We start from the raw sequence: 19,088 nt of genomic DNA, 5'->3' as shown, positions 1-19,088 counted from the left end.
TAAGTGATTTATTTAAAATTTTGCATACAGTTTAAAAATATTTTATCTAGTTAACTTAAAACTGTATTTCTATGCACTATTTAAAGACTGAAATTCGACTGATAAATAACAGGAAATTTTCTATTTTTTTCGCGTTGTGAAACATTAAAACAAATGTAGAATATTTTTAAATGAATAAATTACTTATTATCCCTTTCAAGAACTGCATACTATATAAAAAAAATCATTATACCCAATTTGAACAAAAGAAGTATGCATTAGATTTTAATTTCTAGAGGTTTTTTTGTAAGAAAATTCTATTAAAGATTAGAATTTAAGAAAAGAGCATTTAAAGACGTAAAATAATACTAAAGTGTATATAAATGCAAATATAAAAATCAATGTTTCTTCTCAAAAAAACGGAGACAAAATTCAAACAATTTTATAAAAAGTTTTTCAGACATTACAAATATTTAAAAGAAAAACTTTTATTGTCGCAAAAAAGAATCGACTTTCCAACGTGGTCAACCAGCTTAAGTGGAAATAAAAATCATATCCTCTCGCATCCTATTCTCAGCCCAGTAAGGTGGATGATCCATCTGCAAAATCAGCCAAGATTTTCACTCTCCCTACCTTAAATCTCTTGATATCCAATCGAAATTATTTCCAAAATCCCCGATATCGCCAAAATATATTTGCTGCAGTGAATGCGAGTGATGGGTTATTATTGATAACAAAATACCTTTGGCGACCAGCTGACTCTTTGTGAATATTGGTTGTATCTAATTTCTTGGGCATATCTTTGATGTTTATAATTTCCACAAAAAATGTTTCGAAATATCAAATAATAGACATTGAAGTCTTGTTTTATGCTGAAATGAATCTTCCAAATCAAGACCATGAAAATAATAGTGCTATTAATAATGTAACTGTCAAAATAATATAGTTGGTAATAATTGCACGCTTGGGATTTCATTTCTTATTTGAAAAATTCTTAAGATTTGAATAAATTATTTTATTCAGGAATTATTGAATCAAATAACTGATTGCTGATTACTGAAGACTTATGAAATTAATTGATTTTTTGAATTCTTAAGATTTAAGATTTAATTATTTGTAAGATTTCTTATTTCTTCGTTGGGATTTCATTTCTTATAGCTCATATATACTATAGATAACAAACAGAAACATTCTTTAGATTTCATTAAATAACAAATCGCACGATTAAATATTTTATGATAGAATATAAGCGGATTGAATTTCATAACAACAATGAGCTGTACTGTTTGAAATTATATAAAAAAATATATATATATTTAAATAGTCAGAATTTAGAAAAGAAACTGTACGGCAAATATATTGTATTATAAAAAAAAATTGTATTTTAAAATAGTTTATGTTATAGTTAAAATTATTTATGTGCAATTTCAGTTTTAAAAGTTATTGCAGAAAACCGTTAAAATCTAACTTAATTGTTGCTTTTGAAAAATATCATTCTCATGGGCACATTCCTTTCCTTCAAAGTATATTTGTGCAAAATTTAGTGGTTCTGAATCATTCATGGAGCGCCAACACGCAGACACACTTAGGCATATCCTCCTTTATTTTTAGAAAACACAATAATAGTTGGTACGAATTTTAAATAGCTAGTATTTATATCAACTCAACCTTTTAATCAGTTTTGAATAATAACCGACACTGTTCGTTTTTATTTTACCAGTAACAAAAGAAACTTTTAAATGAGGGTGGTTTTAATTTTTAGAGCCATTCAGCGGGGGGAAAAATCAGCAGAAACTTTCACAAAGTCGTGTCATGAGAACGATTGTAATGGATAACATACTCCTAAAGAATTTCACTTAACACCATCTAATGTAGAAAATAAGTTAATATGCGTATTTATTGAACATGACTGTCTCATCCATTTCTACTTAACTTAATACCATCTAATATAAAAGAAAGTTAAGAAATTATTGAGCTTGACTCTCTCACCGATGTCTGCTTAATACTATTTAATATAGAAGAAAGTAAACATGAATATTTATTGAGCATAACTGTCTCATCAGTATCTACTTAATTTAATACCATGTAATGTAGAAGAAAGTTAACACGAGTGTTTAGTGAGCATAACTGTCTCATCAATATCTACTTAATTTAATACCATGTAATGTAGAAGAAAGTTAACACGAGTGTTTAGTGAGCATGACTGTCTCATCAATATCTACTTAATTTAATACCACGTAATGTAGAAGAAAGTAAACATCAGTATTTACTGATAATGACTGTCTCATCAACGTCTACTTCACTTCAATTTGTCTAAGATTATATTAAACGTTGGCAAATTTGGTGCTCCGCATTTGCACTGTGGATTTGTTGAGCTTTGGCACTATATGACCAAACCTAGTCATTTTTTCCTCAATAAATTTAGAGAGGAGAGAGTTTATATTTATTTCTACCTGTGGTCCTGTGCTTTTCTATAATTTGGTTTTTGGTATCTTAACTATGCATCGAATTATTGTATTTTAAATTTATAAGTAAAATTCATTCAAGCATATTTTTTACCATTCGACGCAAAAATTATGCAGAATACATAAATATCTAAATTTAACATCTGTGAAATAAAGAATCAACCTCAAGGCAACATTTTGAAATTCAAATATTTCAGTTAAAGCAATTCAGAGAAAAATTCTAAAGCTTCATTTTCTCCTAATTCAACATTGCTTTAGACAATATTTTCAAAGGGCTGTTTCAATCCTGTTGAAGTATTTAACTAAAGAGTTGAAAAATATTTTTCGTGAACTCCACGCATATAGTTAAACCTAAAAGTCAATCTTCGAATATTTTTTCATAGTAAAATTTCTCGTTACAGAATCCCATTTGATTGTTTGGATTAATAGGAAAACAAAGGGTTTCCTTCTTCCAAACAAACACATCCAGGTTGTTCAGTGATATGGAAATGGCTCTTAAAGAAATCTAATTAATATTTAATTGTCTCAATGTCGTTTCGAGTTGTATTCCGCGCATGGCACTTAACCTATTTGTTCTTCTCTCACAGCAACCATGTTCCTGGAGAGGCACTTTTGGGTACTTTCTTAAATAAAATTACCTATCGTGTATTTCGAAGAATCCTTAGACTTGTTTGAGTAGTAAAGAAAAGGAATGCAAACTTTCGACAGCAAAATTGCTCTTTGTTTATTGAAGACAATTGAAATTTTATTTTCGAAAATAATAGCAAAACTCGACGCTGAAACGGAATGTAAATTAATTGGGTTAATTTCTAATTTAATTGATTAAGAGTCTGAAGTGTTCTTGTGGTGTGTTGAACAGGACCGCAAATTTGTAACTCTCCTCTCTTCAACAGACTGACTTAATTCTAAAGGACTTGATCTTATTACATATTACTTTATTATTATCCAATCGTAAAAATAAGTTAATCTTTCATTTTGAAAAATTGGCCTTCATCTGTTGTGAATTATTTTTTTGTTTTTACTGTGTTGTAAAATTCAAATTGGATTATTATGACATTTTTTTTTATTATTGTTCTTTTCAATTTAAGTAATGTCGAAACATACAGAAAAAAATTATGTAAACAAAATCATTCAGTTTATAATTAGAAAATATTTTTACAAATTTTCTTCAAGTATTGGAAATTATTCAAGCGCCGATGTGTAACATTGATTTTATTATCCTACTAGCCACCTTTGGCGACCCGTTGGTTTGCAGGAGTCATTCTCTATAAAATTTTCTATCAAATATTAATGTACCTTAGTTTCTTAATAGCTTCTTCAGCAAAATATATTTGTTTCAAATTTCGATAGTCACATAACTCATATTATTATGAAAGCCTTACAATATATTTTACTCATTGAACTACAATTATCTCTAATTCACTGTCAGCTGATGTAAGATTTAAATTTGAATTTAAAACGGGAAAGATATAACTTCAATAAATAGGAAACCTTTTTTTGCTGAAACCAATCGTAATTTTTAAAAGTATGATTACTGAAAATAGAATCCTTCAGCATTGTAATCTTATGTGTACCATGGAATATTTTTTTATAATTTATGCATTATTTCAAAGAATTATTCAATAAAAATTTCTCCGGTCCATAATAAAATTCAGTTCTATCTGTAAGAAGATTTAAATGTGATAAATAATCTTTTATTTCAGTCGATAAATGCACTTCTGAAAACAATTAGGAAGTCCAAATTTTATGCAATCCTTCGATTCTATAAATCATATTCAGTAAAATTATCTTGACAGTCTAAAGTTTCAATCTTATGAGATCAAGCCTGACCAAGTTATAAAGCTTTTTATATCACTATTTTAGGAAAAACAATAATTACATTATTTTAAATAATTAATCTGGGAGAAAGTCAAAGCGCTGATTGGCGTATTTTTCTCCAGACGGTCAATGGAGAGGTCTAAATTCGTGTTTTTTTTATAAAATAGAGGTATTCAAATTTTCACAATTCAAACAGTTTTAATTGCAAAAGAGTAGAACTTATTTTATTTAAAATATTAATGTTTCAAGAATATTTTATTAAATGACTCACAAAACAGGGGATCTGTAAAAAAAAACTTAAAATTCGGATTTCGTCAGAACCTTTATTGATCCAAACTAAATAAAATATATTTTTTATTTCATTCAGACTATTCTTAATTAGATATGTACGCCATTAATGATGTTTTAGAAGCTAGCTGTGAGCCCTGATTATGAGTGGATGTGCTGTATGTATTAAACTATGTATGCCTTAAATAAAATTGAATTATTGAATCAATAATACACAGCTATTTTAAAACGTCGCAGAAAACTTTTTCTCGCTTTTATTGTTTTTAGAAAATATCTCATTTCTTATTTTTATCCTATTTCATTGAAACTCGTACTGAACATTACACTTTCCTAAGTTTGGTTTACAGTAAGAGTTAACTCAATCTTTTATTTTTGTCAACGTGATGACAACGTTCCAGATAAATGATAATTTTTCTCATTCATTCATAACGTGCTTTAGCAGGTTTCATTTTGTGCGAAATAAATTGTGAGAAAATAGGATTTTTTTTAAAAAATTCATTAAAAATAGAAACTTAATTTATAGGTTGTAAAGTCAGTTTTATTCCAAATATGTAATATTTTCGTAATTTATATAATAATGTGTTTATATATTAAATAAATTATACAATATAATCGTAATAATATTTTCGAAAGTTATCATGGAAAAACGCAAAATTTCGTTTAACTTTTAATTAAAATTCTAATTAAAAATTTTAAAAATTGTTCCGTGATTTCTGGCCTCCTAAATATGTTAGTAACAAGTTTGGTAGCTCTAAATCAAACTATCTGGCCTGTAGAGTGCGAACGCACACACGCACGCACGCACATACGCACTCATTAATAAAGAGGGCGAAATTTCAAAACAATACGATACTCCAGAAATCAATGAACAACTTTTTGGCTGTAAGCTTATGCTTTTATGCATGTCATGCGTTTGCTGCGATGTGAGACTTTTCAATACCGTTATTGACAGACTATTTCCGCTAAAAGTTCAGAATAAAATGCTTTGTTGGAAGTATTCAATCGATGTATTTTATATTGGTGTCGGTCGTACAATGTGTGTGAAAACAGGAATTCTGTGTTATTGGAGAAAAATATTATAAAAACATGTAGACGGTGTTTCCTATTTCCAACAAAATAAGATATCGGTGAAAATTCCTTCTGCTGTACATTTCCGAAGTCCTTCCATTTTCTGAATAGTGACTTTAAGGCCAAACAGTATTTGCCTTGTATGAGACAGTTGTGAAATGGAAAGAATCAATTTTCTTATGACAAACTAAAGCAGCGAACAGCGAGTGGGTATCGAGAGATGAGGAAACGAAATATTGGACATCGTGTCGGAAGTGTAACATCTGGTCGATTTATCAAGGTTCTCTTGGCTGTTGGGCAAACCGTGAAATCTTCTGTTTGAAATTCGAAACTTGTATTTACGCTTGTCTTCGGTGACATATGACAGATAACGGCCTGGAAACTTCATTGATCGATGCAACATGTGTGAATGGAAAGTATTTGTTTGTAGAAATTATACTTTCTGGATGTGGCCACATTGTTTCTCTCAGTTATTTATCACTTGATATATGTACAATACTATTTACATACGATGAATTTCCTCGTAATTCTTTTATTTTCACTTATAAAAGTATAGGTATAACCTTTTTCGCATTTATTCTATACTGAATCAATAACCCTTTTAAAATATCTAGACTTCTAAAGTTATGCAAAATTGCACCAATTTCCTCTCAAATCAGAAACTTGATTGATAAATTTTTTTATATGTTTTCATTTGTAAATAAAGATAACCACTTAATTCATATAAACTTTTTTACATAAATTGAATTTTTATATTTTTTAAGACAGGAGGTTTAAGTACTTAATAATGTATATGAGATAAAAAAAATCTGACACAAAACTTGCATCTTGTTTCATCACATATTTAACAGAGTGATTTTTGTCCATTGTTGAAAGCTAAAGACGAAAGAGTCTATTTATTACTTACTCAATGGCATGAAAAATAGAAAACCAAAATTAAAGTATTGCGAAAGACAGTGCAGTTCGTATAGATTAGCCAAAGAGAGGAATCTAATGAGGATATGATGTCATCAGACTTTACTCCATTGGAATGTTTCATGTATATGATAAACAAAACATATGTAATGTTATCAAAATAATATGGCTTTGATATTTATCAAATAATTTGTTTAAGAAATGTTGTACACAAAGTGATGCGTAAAAAATTCAATTGAAATTAAGCTCTTTCAAATTTTTCAGCTTCTTATGTGGTAAATACTATTGTTTTACGAGGCGGCAACAATGTTCTGTATTAATAGGTTTTAAAGTCCCTGCATCAAAATGCTTTGAATATGCTATGGGTTTAAATAAAGATATCAGCATCCCTATGTTGTGAATAATGTAAATATAGTGTACTATGAATTTTCTAAATAAAGCATTGAATGAACTGTTTTAAGATTAATTTTTTAACATATATTTCGCAAGGATTAATCGACTTAACTAATAATAATTTCTGACTTATATTTCAAAACTTTTTTGTAGTAAATCTTCTTTAATTTTTTGAATGAGATGTATTTTTAATAAATGTGACAGAGATTTGATTTAAACTCAGTGACGTATCTATGGGTGAGGCATGCAGGGCAAGTGCCCTGGGCGCCATTACTAAGAAGCGCATAATGGTGGAATAAATGACTCAAATTTGATAAAAAAAATGTTTTTAACACTTTTCCTAAAATAAGCTTTCATAAAAATGAACTTATTTTAACATTTCTATTTATTTAGTTACCTGGATTAATTTTTAGATTCAAGCAACGACGAATCAAGTTTCGTACTCAATCCTATTTTCTCACATAAACAAACGTATTTATGAATACTTTTACTTTTTATTATTTATAAAAGCAAAAGCATCTCCATAATATAATATCTGAAAAATTTGACTCAACGTGAAACTTGACTTAGCATAAATAACTTCGGAAAATTGTTTCTATTCTTCAATCTATCTAATAAAAAAACTGGTTAGTGTTTTGAGATGTCTAATGGACTGTTTAGAATTGCTTTAAATTAACTGAATGAGAAGAACTAGTTATAAAAATTATTAATAATAAAAGTGTCATGAATAAAAAATTATAAGGAAAGAAACTTCTGCGATGAAATCGGCATTTCTTTGTAGTAAATGAATTTATTTCGTTTATAATTCGTTTCATAACAACAAATGAACTTGAACATTTTTTCCCCTTAATATTAGCTAAGCCTTTGAAAATGAATCTTTCAAAATAGACTAAAATGATTTGTTTTTAAAGAAAATATTCGGATAAGTCTTTTTCTTCGAGTTAGATTTAAGATAATAATTCAGAATTCAACATCACAATCATTGAAAATATAAAAAAATATATATAAATTGCTGATTAAAATTGTTACATTTGTAAGAAATTACCTAAACATATTTTTTTTAATTCAGAGATATTACTTTAAAATTAAATGATGGCAATGAATTAAAATACCACATTTAAAAAATAAAAATTCGGCAATAATTTTGAATAAATGAAAATATTTAGAATTTTTACGAATCTCATGCATATTCTGCAATTAAATGAGATTACGCAATTGCAAATGAGTTGTTTGATGAATCATTTGATATTAAATGCTACACTTGCATAGTTAAAAACGTCTGTAGCCTTAGAAACTGTAAAAATTTTCTAATTAATTTATGTACTCTTAATACATATAACATGAGGAATCTGATCCCGAAATAAAAGTCACCTTATGCTTAAGATGAGAGAGAATCCATTATTCATAAGATATTAAATGACTTGCTTTTTATCTCCTCATTACTTAAGAATAAAGTAAATTTCTTTTTTTTAAAAAAATCAGTCGAGATACAATACCCTTTTACAACAGAAGAAAAAAAAAATACTCGTTAAGGGTTTGATGAAGAGAGGAAATAGGTCTGAACTTAACTTTTAACATATAAAACGGCTTTTAGAAATCATTCGAAGATTTATTTTTAAAAAATTGTTAAAATTGGGGAGGAGGGAATTGCATAGTTAAATATGTTATTGAGAAAAGATGAATGAATTTTTAACACGGAGTAAAAATCTTGAATTTTAAGCTGACATATATGGGGACTAGCTTTGCACGAAATAATAATTTCAGAAACCATCGAAATTTCAATTTCAGAAAACGTCGAAATTTCGCGTCATTTTTGATTAATCGTGTCGAAAAATTACTTTAGGTGTACATACCCGTCCTCCAAAGAATATTTATCATTAACTTGGTAATTATTAATTCTAACATGTCGGCCTGTAATGTGGAAATTGATTGACAAAAAAAAATATTTTAAAAATATTTATCATCATAAAAAAGTTATATCATCATAAAAAAATATTTATCATCGTAAAAAATATTTAAAAATTTTAAATCATTTCGAAAGATTTTAATAAAGCTTTTCCTTTTCTTGTTCAGGAAATATTTGATATATTAATAGTTTAAACCACTAAAAAAAGACTTAAATAAGAATTTTTTTTACAGATGTTTGTATGAAAAATAGTATGTATTAAAACAATTTTAAATCAGTATGCTGATTTTAATGATAATAAACTTGCTGGATGTCGGTAGGGTTGGTAATAAGCTTTCTGTGGATCTCTGGCGCTAATTCTTTTTTTTTCGGGGGGGGGAAGGTTCTTCTGAAATAATCACATATAATGCACGTTTTGATTTGACATTTTACATTTTAAAATATAGTTTGAAATGCATTAACAAGATTTAATTATATTTTTGTTAATAAATGCCATTATAACTGCTTATTATATAGTTATTTTTAATATCTTCATTAATATGTTTGAAAATTTAAGATGTATTGACCAACTCCTCAGCCATATTGTCTCAAAAATGTTTTATATCTGATTACTTTAAATTAACTTTTATATTCACTCGGGATAATATTTGAGGAAGGGGTTAATATAGGGATTATTGTAGTTCAAAGATTAGGATGGGACGTTATATTGGTATTTGCCATGGGCGCCATTTTTTGAAGATACACTCTGTTTCAATCTAAGACGAAGGGTTTCGGCAAAATTTTTTGGAGTCTTCATTAAAGAATATTTTCGATTTTTTTATGAGTTTTCCAAAGATGGATTAAAGCATCTGAATTTCCCTACCCTGGTACAGGTCAATCTAATTTTATCATTTGACTTCTCTACCATTCTTCTTCCTTACGTCAATTTTCCGTAGTACAAAATTTTATTGCATATTTTTGAAGAGCAGAAGTAGCATAAAGGTTCAAACACTGGTTTAATACAATGTACAGAAATATTTTTTTCATCCTGAAGCTTGCCTTACTGTGAATGGCGGCTAAAAAAAATGCATAAATAGCGAATGAAAAATTGCAAATGGTGTCTGGGAATGCTTGCCGGACGAATACTTTTAGGAAAGTGAAAAACCGCTTTCATTTATAGTATTTCATTTAATAATCAGTATTAAATTGAATTTGAAAAAGAAAAGAAAATTACTTTAATAGAAAGATTTAGGAAGATCATTCTGCTGGTTTCTCTATCAGCATTAAGAAAATATTTCATAAATCATGTAATTATAAAGAAAAAATTTTTAACATATATTATTTTCTATAATAAAACAGATTTTTTTAATATTTATTTGCTGAAATCTTAAGCATATATTGAGTTATAATGTTAATGTATTATTGACTATATTTTACTGAATCTTTCGTATGATTGTTGGTTAATTATTTATGCGATAAAGCCCTAATATGCTATTAATAGAATACGAAAATCAAGTTTTTGTTTTAGACATGCATTTTTCCCATCGACTGTCACCAAAATTTGACACAGGTACCATTATAGTCACAATACTAAATATCACATACGAAATTTGATATATTTAAGTCATTGCCTTTCTGCGTTACCTCGTTTGCATGCTTCTGAAAAAGTCCCGGGGGGGGCACCTCGAAATGAGGATGAGATGCCTCCGGCATGGTGGTTGGATCTCGCCACCTTGGAGGGTACACTAATAAGTGGGGGATCTAACTCCTCTCATAGATGACGGGACGTACTTCCTTCGGGGAGGGTTGTACCGTGGCCGGTGATGGCCCTTAGGACTCACCCACAGTTCCCGCCAATGTTGTTGTTGCGGCGGTCCGGTCATTCAGTGTTATGGTTTAAATCCGTGTGCCTTCGTGGCGGGTCGGAGAATCAGATGGTTGACTTGCACGCTTCTGAAAGTACAAACAGACAGACGTTTAGCCCCTTGAATGGATTGGGTTCCAAATTTGATAGGTGTCTGCATTTTAGATGTGAAATATGTGTACTGATTTTATTCCAATCTAGCTCACTTCGTTTTGTAGTTATCGTGTTAACTCGTATTCGAACAGCCGAACAGACAGATTACCTCTGAATAGTTTCTACTCAAATTTTTATAGAAATCTACACATTTGGTATAAAAACCATGCACCACATTTCATCAGTCTAGCTCAAAACGTTTTTTGAATTATTTTTATCACATACAGAAATACAGACATATAGATATCATGCCTAAAACATGTTTTTCAAACTCGGAAAAGTTAAAACTTGGTGATTAGTCAAAATTTCGAGTTCAAATGTTTTGATGATGGCAATATTTTTTTTAATCTCTTACACGAGAAAGTAAATCGCCACAACAGATTTGTTTTTCTCCACCGATTATCTCATAAGTCATTAAAACATCGTCATAACATGGAATCGCTGATTTGAAAAATTTTATTGCTAACTTGTATCAACTAAAACTCAGGCGATTTTCTCATTTGCTTTACCCTCCTAAGGCTGTGAATAAAGTTTGAAATAGTTATTCGAGTTCGGTTAATTGTAAACTAATGAACATTTCTTCTTTGCTCTTCAATTTGAATTATCGCTTCTCTTTTAGCTAACAAGTGCGAAGCACTTGGGTGAATTCTGGACTTCCGCCTTTAGAGAGTTTAAACTTTACCCTACAGCTATGAGTTAAATGTTTTGGTCTGATGCACTTGAAGGGAATAAATTCCGCTCTTGAATAAAATCGGTTTTCTTCTTTGAAGCATATTTCGTTGTATATGTTTAGTCTTCGGTCTACAAAACAACACTGCAGTAATACATTCTTCTTCTTTTATTTTGTTTCATTCATTCTAAGGCCATCGAAATGTGTCTATTTAGATAGCAGTCATTTATTGATGAATCATTACGTTTGCTTTGACAAAATGTCATTCTGTCCTTGATAAAGTACTCCTAAAATAAGAAAAATGTTGAATACTGCTCGTCCAAGTAGCTACTTTTATTGTCGAGTGGAGATGCAGAGCTTATTTTCACAAAAGAATATAATTTTTTTAAAGCAAACTCTCATTCTATGCAGACAAATAATTTTAATTATGATCATCTGAGTTATATTTGAGGAAGTTCTGGATGTTCTTTTCTTTTATGAATAATTTCTAACAAAAGAAAACGAATTCGTTTTAAAACAGATATGCTCTTTTTTTATTACAACCAGTCTAAGAAGGACACAAAAGTAAACTGTATAAACAGGGCTTATCCAGATGTGATTCTGTCGAGAAAATATAAAAATCAGATATGTAAGGGAGATATGGACAGAGTTCACACGTGATAAAAAACCCTTATGTCTCAGAAATTAACTAATATTTTGTTTGTATCTAATATGAACCTCATTGGTTATGATGCTGAGTATGAATCTGACCGTGAGAAAATGATCTTCTGAATTCTTTTAAATCATTAGAGCATTTAAAAGGCGAATAATTCCTTAATAAATAATTCATGGGAATGATGATTAACAAATCAATCTTCTAATAATTTATAATTTTCCTTAATCAACTTTTGATTTATTGATTAAAAAATTATTCAAATCAAACAATTTTTATGGTATTTAAAATTTTAAAAGACAAATACGTTTTTAAGTAACTTATCAATATCGTCTCAAGGGTCATTTTCGCAAACGGCTATTACTGAGGAGTCCCAAAAATCCAACCATTCATTCATTTAGCCAGAAAAGTTTGAATAGAAAATTAGGGTAGCTATGATTTGCATACATTCTTTAGTACTTCAGTTTTTGAAGACTTACAACTTAATACATAAATTCAATGTTCTAAATTTATGGAAAAACTTCATCTAAATATTTTCGCGCATTCGAATTCTCGATTAACTCCTTCCCATTTTTAATGTGTTTCTTTTTTTTTTTTTTTTTCAAATTTAGCATTATTTACATTTAAGTGTACAAATTTGTCAATTATAAGTTCGACATTTTCATTAATAACATCATAATTAATGTCAATTATTTTTTTTTTCCTGTGTTTGTAATACGTATGCCGTGAACTGCTGTTCTCAGTTGCATTTATTTTACTCTTCTTTTCTTTTCGAAACTATTAAATCTTGCTCAGTTATGTTAAAATCTTAATTTTTAATTTAACTAGCCATCGATTACTTAATTGATGTCACTTTCATCTGAAAAAATCCAACGAAGGCTGCCAAATGACATAAGAAATTTCAGTATCACTAAATTTGTAGGTTTCTATTTGGCGACGAAACCAGAAATGAGAACTATCCACTCAAATCCATATGAACAGTAAAATTCAAAAAAAGCCAATAGCTTGACAGATTAAACAAAGCATACAGATTTATAGATAGAATTGTAGACTATCAAAGTTTGTACCCAATCGGTTGTAGAATTAACTGTTTGTCAGCCTGTATAACTTCAAGTACTTGAAAACGATAACTCAGAAGCGCAGGGCTATATACAACTGGTTATCATTCATTATCACTTTACCAAATTATATAGTAATTAGAAAATAATAATTAGCTAACTATTATAATATATATAATAATTAGCAAATATCTTTTTTGTTTCAATTAATAAAAGAAAGCTAACGAAAAAAAAAATAGTTTTAAATATCGTTACAGCTCACCCCAGGAGCTGGACAAGATGTAACAGATGATTCATTTTGAAAAAAATATTCATTGTGCTAAAACCATTAAAATTGCCGAGTGTTTCTGTTTTGCATATCATGAATAAATAGTTATATTATTGTAAATCAAATAGAATAAGTGAGAAATCTGTAATATTTTAAAAGCAACTGGCTCCCAAATCATCTTCTATGAAACAAATAAAAATAAACTCTTATTAATATATGAGAAGATCCAGGGTGAGCAGTTCCGTTGGTTATTCTATAAACTTCTTTAACAGAATTTATTATTACCGGCGATAGAAAATGAAAATACAAAGAATGCTGGACTAAGCCTTTTCATTCAATAACTCTCATATCACAAGTGAAGAGCTTTTAATGTTAAAAGAATCCGAAAGCATCTTTGATGCTCTGAAGTATCTAAAATAAGAGAGGCACAAAAATAAAAATCATTCCTCGCACACCATTCGCTAACACCACGAGGGGGGGGGGGCTTTGTATTTACAGCTCTTCTGATAAATGGCGTTCTAGAGCTGTGAAAAGGGATTTTCTTAAGTCACAAATGGAGTGAGTGGCTTTAAAAAAACTTCATCTCCTAAAAATCCTTTTCTTCAGAAAATTTCTGTTATGAATCTGGAAGAAGAGGGATTTCAAAACACCGGCTTTATAGCAAACAGAACTTTATCCAGTGGAAGTCATTTGTCAGATGCCCGTTTTTAGAAAATGCCCGTTTGAGAAATGTATCATTCTTATATTTGGTGATCATTAATCTAAACTTAAGCAATCATATCCTTCTAAAAGAGTCCTTGAATTCACTAAATGAGAAGAATAGAATTTTTAAAATAATAATATTAATAATAATTTCTATGGCCGGTTTCCAGATAATACTTGCAATCTTTTAAGTTGTGTCTCTGCCGAAACAAAAATCAAATGTTAAGAAGTAACATTAATAATTTATTTCAACAAATGGCCTACTTCTGACAAGAGCCGTTATGCAAACGGAGTCAACGTATTGAATTGTCAATGTACCCTAGTGAAATAGGGATTTAACCAGAGGGAATAGTCTCCCTAAAACTTTCTCGCATACTCTCGAATGAAGATGTTATCCCAGAGAACGCCTTGCATGACATTGGTGTACAATACTTATGAAATATTAATCTTTTGCGTGAATTCACATTTTTACTGGGCCTATCACCGACCTTAACGAGAGTTCTGGAGATTAATCACTGCTATGTGGTTAATAGTATCGAAAATCGAATTTATGTTTTAGATACGTGTTTCCCAACCGATTGAAACAAGCATTTGCCACAGAACCACACCATTTGTCACAAAATGATGTATCGAATTTGATATATCTAAGTCATTGCGCTTTTGTCACAAGACAAAAAATAATTACTCGTGTCCCGTAGCTGTTAGCTGGTTTATAAGCTTCACTACAGTGTCTAGGTTTTTGATATTTGATAGGTCTAAAATATAGTCAGTAATTTGATAGGTGTGTATACAATAGATGTTAAATCTGTGTATCTAATTTTATCTGCGTAGATCTCTTCGCTTTGTAGTTATCGTGTTATTCGAATTATGCTTATGTACTTATATTCTTATAGCCTATTATATAGTCTTCCTCTGAAAAGACTTTGCTCAAAATTTGGCAGAAATCCACAAATTTGGTGTGAAGACCATACACCAAATTTCATCTGTGTAGATCGGAGCGTTTTTTAGCTATCTTTGTCTCAGAGAGTAAACACAACGCCAAAAATGTGTTTTTCAAACCAGGGAGTTCTAAAGCCAGGAGATTCCTGGAAATCTCGAGTCAGAATTTTTTGATAATTGCAATACTTTTTCTATACTAGGTATATGAGAAAGTAAAAATTAATTTCAGAAATTTAAGAGACCATAATGAAGAGCGTGTGTGTTTTTCATTGCTGGGTACTAATACACTTTGCATAGTATGTTCTGGAATGGACTTCTGTGCAGGTGTTGACCGCGTGGCTGAAAGATGGGTACTTTGTACGGTCGCGAACAAGACTTTTAACTTCCTATATTACAATAATTTTTTTTTCTTTCTATCATAATTTACAAGGAAGTGATAGTCAATTTCTAATTAGTACAATTGTTTTACCGTGGACATAGGGAAAATGCAAATTTAATCACTTTATTTATTTATTCGTTTTATACACTGTTGCGAATTTTCTCTTCTGTTCTGATCTTTTTTTGAAACCATCCATACAGAGATGTGGTGCTTTGAATTTTTTTTTACGATATGCAGTACCATTGTAAGAGAAAAGCTTGAGCATCAAACCAGAGCTCTTGAAAATATTTTGCTCTTCTGCCGGTGCTTTATTTATATAGTATGCTCTATTTATATAATACATTACCCAAAATTTAAATGGTACTTATTTTGGGACTAACACTTAACTGCGGAGAGTTCTATTAGGTCCATAAGTTGTGATTTTTTATTGCATTCTATTTTTGCAGAAATTGTCAGAAAAATTTGAGTTAACATTTATACGTCTTCTCTTCTATTAGCGGAAAAGAGAGAAGATGTCTGGAAAAAGTAAACTTAAAAATCATACCATATGCACAGTATGACCTGTAAATGACCTATAATAAAAATCGAGCCAACATGAGTGGAGTCCCCCCAGAAATTTTTCGCATACTCTCAAGTAAAATTGTTACCACCCTTCTCCACACATATAAAATTGTGAACCTCAGGTAAATTCGGGAAAACTCCGAGTGCTCAAATTTTTATTTTCAAACTGCTTCTTCGCACTGCAGTAAAGAAGGCCGGTACTTGTGAATTATTAACCGAATGCCATTTGTGAACAATTATTACAAAAGTGGCTATTAGCGTGCCATCTTTGGCAATGAGTCACTGGAAAATGAAACTTCGAATACCAGAAAATAAAATATGTATTTTGGACGCATTTACAAACTAAAATTGTCGTAACAAACTCGCCTATCAAATTTTGTTTAAGCCGTTGCGTTTTTGAAATCGCATTTCTGTGCAAATATACAGACGGACAGAAGTTTATTCCTTTGGCAAATTTAGTATAAAATTTGAAAACATTTGACTCTTTAGATGTTATAATTCTATATCAAATTTCAATTATATCCGCCATTGTTTTGTGGAGCTTTCTGGTGTATATGCGTGTGAAATTAGAGTCCGACAAATAGTCAATTCATTATTGAATTTGGTTCAAAATTAATTTGATACATATTTACACTTAAAATGCTAAATCGTTATACCAGATTTTATCCGTGCGTCTCGTTTTGTAGTTATTGTGTTAAGTTGTGTCGAACGGCCGGACAGACAGACTCTCTCTGTATGGATTTCGTTTTCAAAATCTTATAGAGATATACAGATGGGATCATATCCAAATTTCAGCCATCAAAATCAAATTGAGTTATCGTGTTCACGGGCAGATATGATTCCGAAAGTGTGTGTTTCGGACTCAGAAAAATCTGTAATGTGAAAATTCGTTAAAATTTCGTGCTCAAATATTTTGACAACTACAATTTTCTTTTTTTGCACAAACGAAAGTAAAAATGCAAAGCATTTGCCCAGAATCGCAATCTCAATGCTTCTTTACTTTTTTGAGTCCCTTTATCAATTACAAGCAATAAAAGTAATAATCTATATCAAAATTTCATATTCATTCATTCAATTTCATATTCAATTCATTCATATTCATTCATTCAATTTCATATTCAATTCATTCATATTCATTCATTCAATTTCATTCATTTCAAAATTCTAAAACGGAAATGACAGAAATGACTAAAATAAATGAAAATTCAATCTTATGACACTATAAAATGATGTGGAATCGGAATCTATAATATTGAAAATATATTCTTTAATGCAAACTATGCGGATTATTTTATTATATTTAAGCAGCAATAACAGTCAAAAGTTTTGAAAATGTATACGATACTTGCAATACTATACCATTTTCTACAATAGAATATGCAGATTAATGAAAATCATATATTTTTTTTATTTTTATAACAAATAGAAAAATATAAAAAATTATAAAAGAAAAGTTCAAATTGATTTGAAAGCTAGTTTATTCATTAATCAATAGCGCACAGACATTTTAGCAAAAAAGCGGTGATGGATTTAAATAATTATATTTTTTAATGGTAAACATCTACACCATTAATATTATTGGATTTTAGCATTATATATCCAGTGCCTAAAAGAAAGTCTATTCAATTTATTTATTTTGCTTCATCTTTCTTTTTATGACTGAATTTTAAAACCACCTGCCAATAAATGAGATATATTGATTGATGATTCTATTAAAAGATAAATTGCTATTCTAAGAAATGTTCAATATTCCCTTTAATTAGGTATATCCTCGCTCCAAAAGGGAGGGATATATTAAAAGATTTCTAGAGCTTTTAGATGTCTTTAATAAATTGGAAATTAAATATTGATTTGTGCGATATAGATTTAGAATAAAACTGTAGTCTGAAAAAGGAAGCGGCGCAAATCTAAGCGAGTTTGTTTATTTCAAAGTTTAAAAAAATATGAAAATATCACCTCGTAAAAAAATAGAGAGGTCCAGCATGCTATTGAATACTTTGTATATTTTAGGTGTTCCAGGAATGGCAATACAAAAGAAAACAAAACTTTTAAAAATACTCCACGTGTCTTCTATAAGTATCATGCACGTATTTGCAATTTACAGTTTGGCTTTATATACTTCTGATATCATAAATTGCAAAGTTTTTATATGCTTAAAATATGTTCTGTCTTTAACCATTTGGGATATAGTAAATCTTGCAACGTGGTACTCCATGTACATCAGAAGAACTCGCATGAAAAACTTGCTAAAAGCTTTTGCCTCTTTGGAAATTCAGCATGGAACCAAAATATCTAATTACAAGTTTATAATAAATACCATTTTAAATTTGTTCCTTTTTATCTGCTTAGCTCTAATTGGAGTAATTGTATTCGTTCTATTGACGAAAGAAGTAGAAACTCGATATTGGTTTTCAAATTTGACATTCAATTCAAATATTTCATCATCTTTTCCAATTAAGATAGTATTAATTATCGTGTACATCACTTGTACAAGGATATTCCGGTCCGTGGTACCGCTGTTGCTGACGTTGTTCTACGTCCAATGTTGTCTGATTTTGAGACAGATTATAAAAGAGATCACAGAACAGATGCACACATTGAAATATAGCGAAGGTAAGCATTTTAAAATCCAGAATTTCATCCGCCATTACAGCTTCTCTCATGGCCTCACTGCCTTGACCGAATCCGCGATGTCTTTGCCAGTATTTTGGCTCATGTCATCTCATTTTAGTGTGACGTTTTCAACCATCTCGAAAATTCTTGGGTTTTACGTTCACGATTCCGTCGTTTACAACACAGAGAATTATTTGTTAACTTCACTTCAAAGCATTTCGTTCTTTCTTGTCATATATTTCGCTTCTAAAGTCAATTCCGAAGACGAGAAGTTGAGAGAAATTGTGAAAAATATCAGTTTCCAACTCGGTCTAAATAAGGATCATAAAAAATGCAGCGATTTGCAGCTGAGATTTATTCAGTCAAAACGGGAACTGGTCCTTACAGCCTGGGGAATCTTCAGATTCACCAAAAACTT

The sequence above is a fragment of the Argiope bruennichi genome, chromosome 10, assembly GCF_947563725.1.
Source record: "Argiope bruennichi chromosome 10, qqArgBrue1.1, whole genome shotgun sequence".
Taxonomy (NCBI): domain Eukaryota; kingdom Metazoa; phylum Arthropoda; class Arachnida; order Araneae; family Araneidae; genus Argiope; species Argiope bruennichi.
Note: the sequence above shows the minus strand (reverse complement) of the source record.